General features: G+C 52.4%; 1 long non-coding RNA gene and 1 other non-coding gene across 2 annotated transcripts; one reads left to right on the top strand and one right to left on the bottom strand.

Moving 5' to 3' along the window:
• Positions 1-2123: 2123 nt before the first annotated feature.
• LOC116831163 (U2 spliceosomal RNA) lies at positions 2124-2309 on the bottom strand. The gene has a single exon (XR_004375148.1). It is a non-coding gene; the product is annotated as a U2 spliceosomal RNA (small nuclear RNA).
• Positions 2310-4070: 1761 nt separating this feature from the next.
• On the top strand, positions 4071-6044 carry LOC116831162 (uncharacterized). Its single transcript, XR_012654957.1, has 3 exons — positions 4071-4205; positions 4715-4764; positions 5369-6044. It is a non-coding gene; the product is annotated as an uncharacterized LOC116831162 (long non-coding RNA).
• Positions 6045-6519: the final 475 nt, after the last annotated feature.

The following is a 6519-nucleotide window of genomic DNA, read 5'->3' as shown; positions in this document are numbered from 1 at the left end:
CCAGCTTCCCTTCCTCTAACCTCTAGACCCCACTCCTGCCCTTTTTGGGAGCCAGGACGCCTGGGTTCTATCCAGGCTCTGGGAAGGGAGTGGCAGCTACTGGTTAGAGTAAGAGAAGCCAGGACGCCTGGGTTCTAGCCAGGCTCTTGGAGGGGAGTGGTAGCTACTGGTTAGAACAGAAGGAGCCAGGAGAATTCTGGGTTCTAATCTCAGCGCTGCTATGTGACAATGGGCCTCTGTTTCTCCTCCCACTTTTTGAGTATGGAGACTGTTAACTCTTTGGGGCAGAGCCTGTCTCTCGCTGTGTCTGGGCAGTGCCGGGCCCAACAGAGCCCTGATCTCAGCTGGGGCAGGGCCTGTCTCTGTGTCTGTGCAGCCCCCAGCACAACAGGGGCCTTGATTCTGCCCCGGTCTCTTTCGGTGCTGCTGTTGTATGGGTCAATAGTCCTGAATACTAAAAGGTGTTGCACCACCATTGCCACGCAAGGGCTAAATGTGATTCTTATCCCTGCGACCCACCCCCGTGCACCCTTGCCCTCCCTGCTCCCTGATTCTCCCCCCCCCGAACCCCTTGTGCCACTGCTCTCGCCAACAGCAGCGCAGAAAGCCACCCAGCCCTAGCGCCAAAAGAAGACCAAAAAAAAAAAGCTTTGCAAAAATCGGTCACACCAATAGGAAACCAGCCCCGGCGGTTAGTGACTTCACTTCCCAAAATTAGACGCACGCACGCACACACACACGCGCACACACACACACACACACACACACAGAGCCCCGCTCATCCGGCCCCCTTTGCCAATGCACCACCTCTCCTCGTCCATGGAGGTCTAAGCAGGGAGCTCTGTGCGGGAGCAGCAATGGACGGCACCATCAAGGTAGGTTCTGGAGATGCTCCTCCAGGTGTGGGTGTCTTGGTTCCAGCTGGTGCTGGGCTCATGCTGGGCTGCGTTCAGTTCCTCTCTCTGGTGCACGCCCTGGCTCCACAAACGCCCCCCCTCCCCCGGGGAGAACGTGCTGGTTCAAAAAAAAGAACAAAATTTTCTGTGCTGAGTAGAGCTCTGCTTTGTGTTTCTGTTTTCTTAAAAGAACTTTTTCTAGTTTTCCTGTTCCCCGAAACTACTCTGATTTAGTGTTCCTCCAAGTCTTTTCTTGTAACTAAGGATCAGCAAGCTACGAAGTTCTGTTTTAAATAATACTGTATGAATACGATTTATTCTTGTCCACCTAAATTCATGCCAGCTTGCATTTTTGTTCAAAACAAGACTTGTTTAGTTAGATCAGATTGGATTTATTCATTTGTAATTATCTCCATTTGCAGGCACGTGCATGTACATTTTACTTTATCAGCAGTATCCTACATAAACATCATTCAGACATGCAAATTACCCAAATACTGCATTTGAAACTGCCTGCTTGCTTTAGGGAAATAACTAATTTCTTACCCCGAGTAGAGAGACAAATGCAATTGTAAAGGGTTGTTGCTTGGGATGCACTGATTCAGAATGATGGGTCCCATGATAGAAGAGGCACATCTTTTTAACAGGGTCACCGCGGAACACCGTTTCTTAGTGCTCGAGTCAGCATGGAACCCCATTTCTTAGTGTGCAAAAGTCCTTTGCTGGCAACATTTGCAGCGCTGACTCACCGTCCTTTTCTAAAGGCTTAATCTTATTTTATTGAAGTCAGAGGGAGCTTTACTACTGGTTCTGCTTGGATCTGGACTGGTTCTATAGCGGAGCTCCGGGAAGAGTCCCGTGTTTTGCTTGGATCTAGACTGGTTCTATAGCGGAGCTCCGGGAAGAGTCCCGTGTCCTCTATGTGATCTCATCCTACTCCCTGCGTGATAACAGTGATATGTTCACAAAGGGAAAGAAGAAATGGAAGAATTTTCTCCTGTGGAGACACACCTGAGAGACATTGACCCAAAAGCCCCCACTTCTGTGATGCATGCATGAGAACCAACTTTTAAGAACTGCATAAAAACGACAGTGGAGTAGAAATGGAAAAGGGAACCACTAAAGCGAATAGCCCAAGCCGAGAAAAAGAAAACAAAAAGACAAACCAGAGCTCTACAAAGCACAAAGAGTTTTGTTCTTTTTTTTGAACCAACACGTCCGCCCTGAGGGAGGTGCACCCTGCCCAGAAGTACTGCAATACCAGGCGGATGCGTGGAGTGGATGGAGCAAGCTCCTAATCCAACTCCCTGTTCCAAAAATCTGTTTAATAGAAAGGTCTCCTATCGAGAACATATCAGATATTAAACTGATAAGAACAGATTTAAAGGTTTATTAGAGAATACTTAAAGATAGATGATACAGAGAGTTTGAACCGTCAGTTAGTGGTCATTAGGGGTAACATACAGAGCATAGAGGGAACGTCATTATTTTGGTATAGGACAGCACATAACAGATAGAGTCTGCAATGTCTCGAATGCAGCGTGTATGGTGGGTGGGATCAAGATACAGTCAGGCAGTAGTGGGGGTATATCACTCATACAAAAGGTTATAAGCAGTCATGAGTATAAGTAAGCAGATCGGGTAATGGGGACAGGATGATCCTCACATGGTGGAGTTCAGTTCGGTTGGTTCAGGGCTCAGGGGATATAGTCCAGTAGGGGGGGTTCACAGGTCTCCTCCCCCCAGCGGGTGCACGAAGTCATGCCGGCTCACTCTTGATATTGGCAGTGGCCGCTGATGTGCTCTGTGTAAATGTCTCTGGACCAATGAATAGTGTCCGAGACCATCAAACGTCTCATGAGCCACACGTAGCGACGGCCCACCCTACAGGTCCTAAGTACACGTTCATTACAGGGGTCCCAGGCACCCAGCGCCCCAACGATCAGGGCATCGGTGTAAACCTAGTAGCCCTTTGTCCGCAGGGTGTCAGCCAAGGAGGTGTATTTTTCGAGTTTACAGGCTCAAGCTTCGCGGAACGCCGGGGTCCTGTTCTCGAACGGGATCGTCACGTCGACGAGGATGATCTTTTTCCGCTCCTCGTCCGTGACGACGATGTCCGGGCGCAGCAGGCTGTCGGTGTCGGGGATGGTGCGGTTGACTGCGATCTCCCTGAGGTGTGGGGCGATGGCCTTCACCAGTCAGTCTTGTATGGCGTTGTGGCGCAGCTGCCAGACTCCAGCGGCCCCAGCCCCAGGCTTCACAAGCACCGGCCCCTGCCTGCCTGCCCCAGCCTCTCAACCATGGAAGAGCAGGAAGGGAACTGGAAGCAGGCAGGAGGGAGTCTGGGGGAGGAGAGTGGGTGGGGCCATGCCTGGCTGTTTGGGGAGGCACAGCCTTCCCCGTCCTATGATACAACCCATGGGGCAATTGTTGAAAATTATAATCAATTAAAGTTAAATAATCTTTTAAACAGAAAATGGGTGCAGGGGAGGTTGGCAAACAAAACTGTTTCGGCTTTTGGGAAACAGACAATTATGATGGCTGAACAGAAGCATATTTGGATCAAAATGCAGATAAAGCAATGGATGAAAATTTGGAGAAAGTGTTTGATTCAATCTTTGACAAAAGGGTAGATTCAAAGTTTACAAAAGTTTCAAATACCAAATTCCCAAAACTTTTTGGACCCAGCAAAACAGAAACACACACATTTTTGTGATCATTCATATTTTTTCTTCCATTGGTCTGTGCAGCTGTCCGCACGAGGGGCCTCTGCTCTCACTTGGGGCACAGTCTGTCTCTCCCTCTGAGTCTGTGATCTCAGCAGGGACAGAGATTGTCTCTGTCTCTGTGTCCCTCTGTCCCGGCAGCACAATGGGGCCCTGATCTCAGCAGAGGCTTCTAGATGCTGTCTTGTAATAGAAGGAGATTGGAGGTTTATGGACCTGGAAGAAACTCCAATCTCCAATAAACACTTGGGAGAAAAATTCTCCTGGTTAAAACCCAGCTTCCTTCCTGTCTCCTCCACTGAGACTTGCCTTCATTATCCTCCTAGGACTATGCTGCATCCTCAACCAGGTCCCACCTCCCCATCTCCCTGCGCCTGCCCCACTGCACCCTGCATGACACTGGACTAATGACCCTATTCTCCATCCCTCCCCCCCACAGACCGGCAGTGACTGGTACCAGCTGAGCCCTGCCCCATGGCAGGCTTCGGAGCAGGGGTCCTGCTGCTTTTCCTCCTGAGCAACCTCGGGTTTATTGTCTGGCCGAGAATCCGCCACGGAAAGAACTAGGGGGGGAGTCTGCAGGGTAAGGGGGCCCCCTGGATGGGAATTGGGGAGGGCAGAAAAAGGGGGGCTTTGGCTACATCATGGAAAACCTGGAGTGTGGGTGCATGAAGAAAATCAACCCACTGCTCTGTGTGTGTGTGTGTGTGTGTGTGTGTGTGTGTCACTCCACCCCCTGCTGGAGGGGCTGAGCCCTGCACTGTGTGTGTGTCACTCCACCCCCTGTGGAGGGCTGAGCCCTGCACTATGTGTGTGTGTCACTCCACCCCCCTGCTGGAGGGGCTGAGCCCTGCACTGTATGTGTGTCCTTGCTGCCCCCTGCTGGAGGGGCTTGAGCTCACTGCACTGTGTATGTGTCACTCACCCCCTGCTGGAGGGGCTGAGCCTGCACTGTGTGTGTGAGGCTTGGCGGAAGCGGGTCTGCTTCGGGGGGGGGGGGGGGGGTTGCCAGAAGGGGGAAACGATTGATGTGGGGGGAAATGTTAAAGAAGGAAAATAAACAGTGAAAGGGATATGTGTCTCCTTCCCCAGGGGACAGCAGAGAGGACCCCAGTGCCCCACAGAGAGACTCGCTCTATGAGGTCAGTTGGGGGAATCTGTTAACCCCTGGGTCCCCACTGCCCCCACATACTGCCTGGGGTTGAGTATGCAGCTGCACCCTGTGCCCCCTTGCCCAGCAGGGTGAAACCCTGCCCCCAGCTGGACAGAATCAGCACTATCTGAGCATGCGTCATAAACTCTGTCCCACTAATGGCTGAGGGGAGATTTTCCTTTATATCCAATAGCGAGATCCTGCGCTGGCACAGGAGGCTGGGAGATCTCTCCCCAAATACAGTTGGGGATGCTTGTTGTTAGTGCACCAGGTAACTGCAGTTCATAGCTCTGCAGGGTGGTAAAGGTGGGCTTGAAACCCAGGAGTCCGGGCTCACAGACCCACCCCCCCTGCTCTAACCACTAGATCCCATTCCTCTCCCAAAGCTGGGGATAGAACCCAGCTGCTCCCCCCCACAACCTCTAGTCCCCACTCTCCTCCCAGAGCCAGGGAGAGAACCCAGGAGTCCTCGATCCCACTTCCCCGCCCCGCTCCCATTAGTGCAGGTAGAGGCAGACATCACACACAGGTCTCCTGCTGGGGGAGTGTTCCCTCTTTCACACAATCTCTCTCTCTTCCTGTGTCTCTGGCAGGAAATCCCATGTGCCGGGGAGATTCCCTGCCCCTCGGACAACGACGGGCAACTATTATAACAGCCCCAAGGACTATTGTAACTGAGATCCCTGCCGTTCACAGTCCCCTCCGCGCCACTGCAACCCGGATCTTGATAAGAGTCCCCCGCTCACGCCCCAGGCAGTGTTCACCCTCCTCCATGAGCTGGGGAAACCCCCGAGAACCCACGCATCCTAACTCCCAGCCCTTCTTCCATCTCGCAGCAGAGCCGAGCCGAGCCCCAGGGCAGGCCCCCCTTGGGCCACACGAACTGGGCATTTCTGGGGCAGTTTAACTGTAGCTTTGATTTTCCAGGCTGTGTTGGCTTTCGGGAGGTGGGTCAGCCTAGGAGATAGAGAACAGAACTGGGAGAGAGGCAAACTGGGGTTTGCCTGCCCATGGGCAACTCACAGCCTTGCTCCGTGCCTCAGTTTCCCTGTCTGTCCTAGAGGGGTAATGATCCTGTCCTCCTGTGTGCAACACTTGGAGATCTCTGGCCAGAAAGCTCCAGACACGGGCAGGGTGTCGTTACTGACCCCACTGCTGTTTTCTTTCAGTTCCAGCCCCTTTCTCAGCTTTAACACAGTTTTCGTCAGGGAATTGCCTTCGTTTTGTTTCCTGTGATTGGATAATAAAGTGGTTTTCCAAAACCATCAACTTGGGTGACTGCTGCTGGACAGAGAAGGTTTGCTGAGGGCAGGGGGCTCCGAGGCTCGAAAGCTAAAGGAAAAAATGACACAGCAAGCAGCCTTTCAAAGTTTTTTTTTTAGCAGATGCCTCAACTGGGAGAATTAAAAAAAAAAAAGCAGTAGCAGAAGCCCATCCCCCCCAATGCCCCCAACGAAGGAAAGCGCTACTTAAAGAAATGAATAGGCAATTGCATACACAAAGAAGCCAATATACGCTTGCTGGGGGAGGCCTTGGCACCTGGCCCCTACCCAACTCCGGCTTCCGGCCTCCCTAGGAGGCAGAGTCTGGGGGGAGGGAAAGGAGAAGGCAGGGCCACAGAGAAGGGCAGGCTGTGTGGCGAGGGGGGAGGAGTACCCCACAATTTTCTGTCTAACCCCCCCTTACCCACCCCACCCCCTGTGGGAAGAGGCTGGCACCCCCCAAGTCAGCCAATCACAGAATA

The sequence above is a fragment of the Chelonoidis abingdonii genome, unplaced genomic scaffold (genome assembly GCF_003597395.2).
Source record: "Chelonoidis abingdonii isolate Lonesome George unplaced genomic scaffold, CheloAbing_2.0 scaffold0557, whole genome shotgun sequence".
In the NCBI taxonomy this organism is placed as follows: Eukaryota; Metazoa; Chordata; order Testudines; family Testudinidae; genus Chelonoidis; species Chelonoidis abingdonii.
This window is presented reverse-complemented; position numbering and strand designations above follow the sequence as displayed.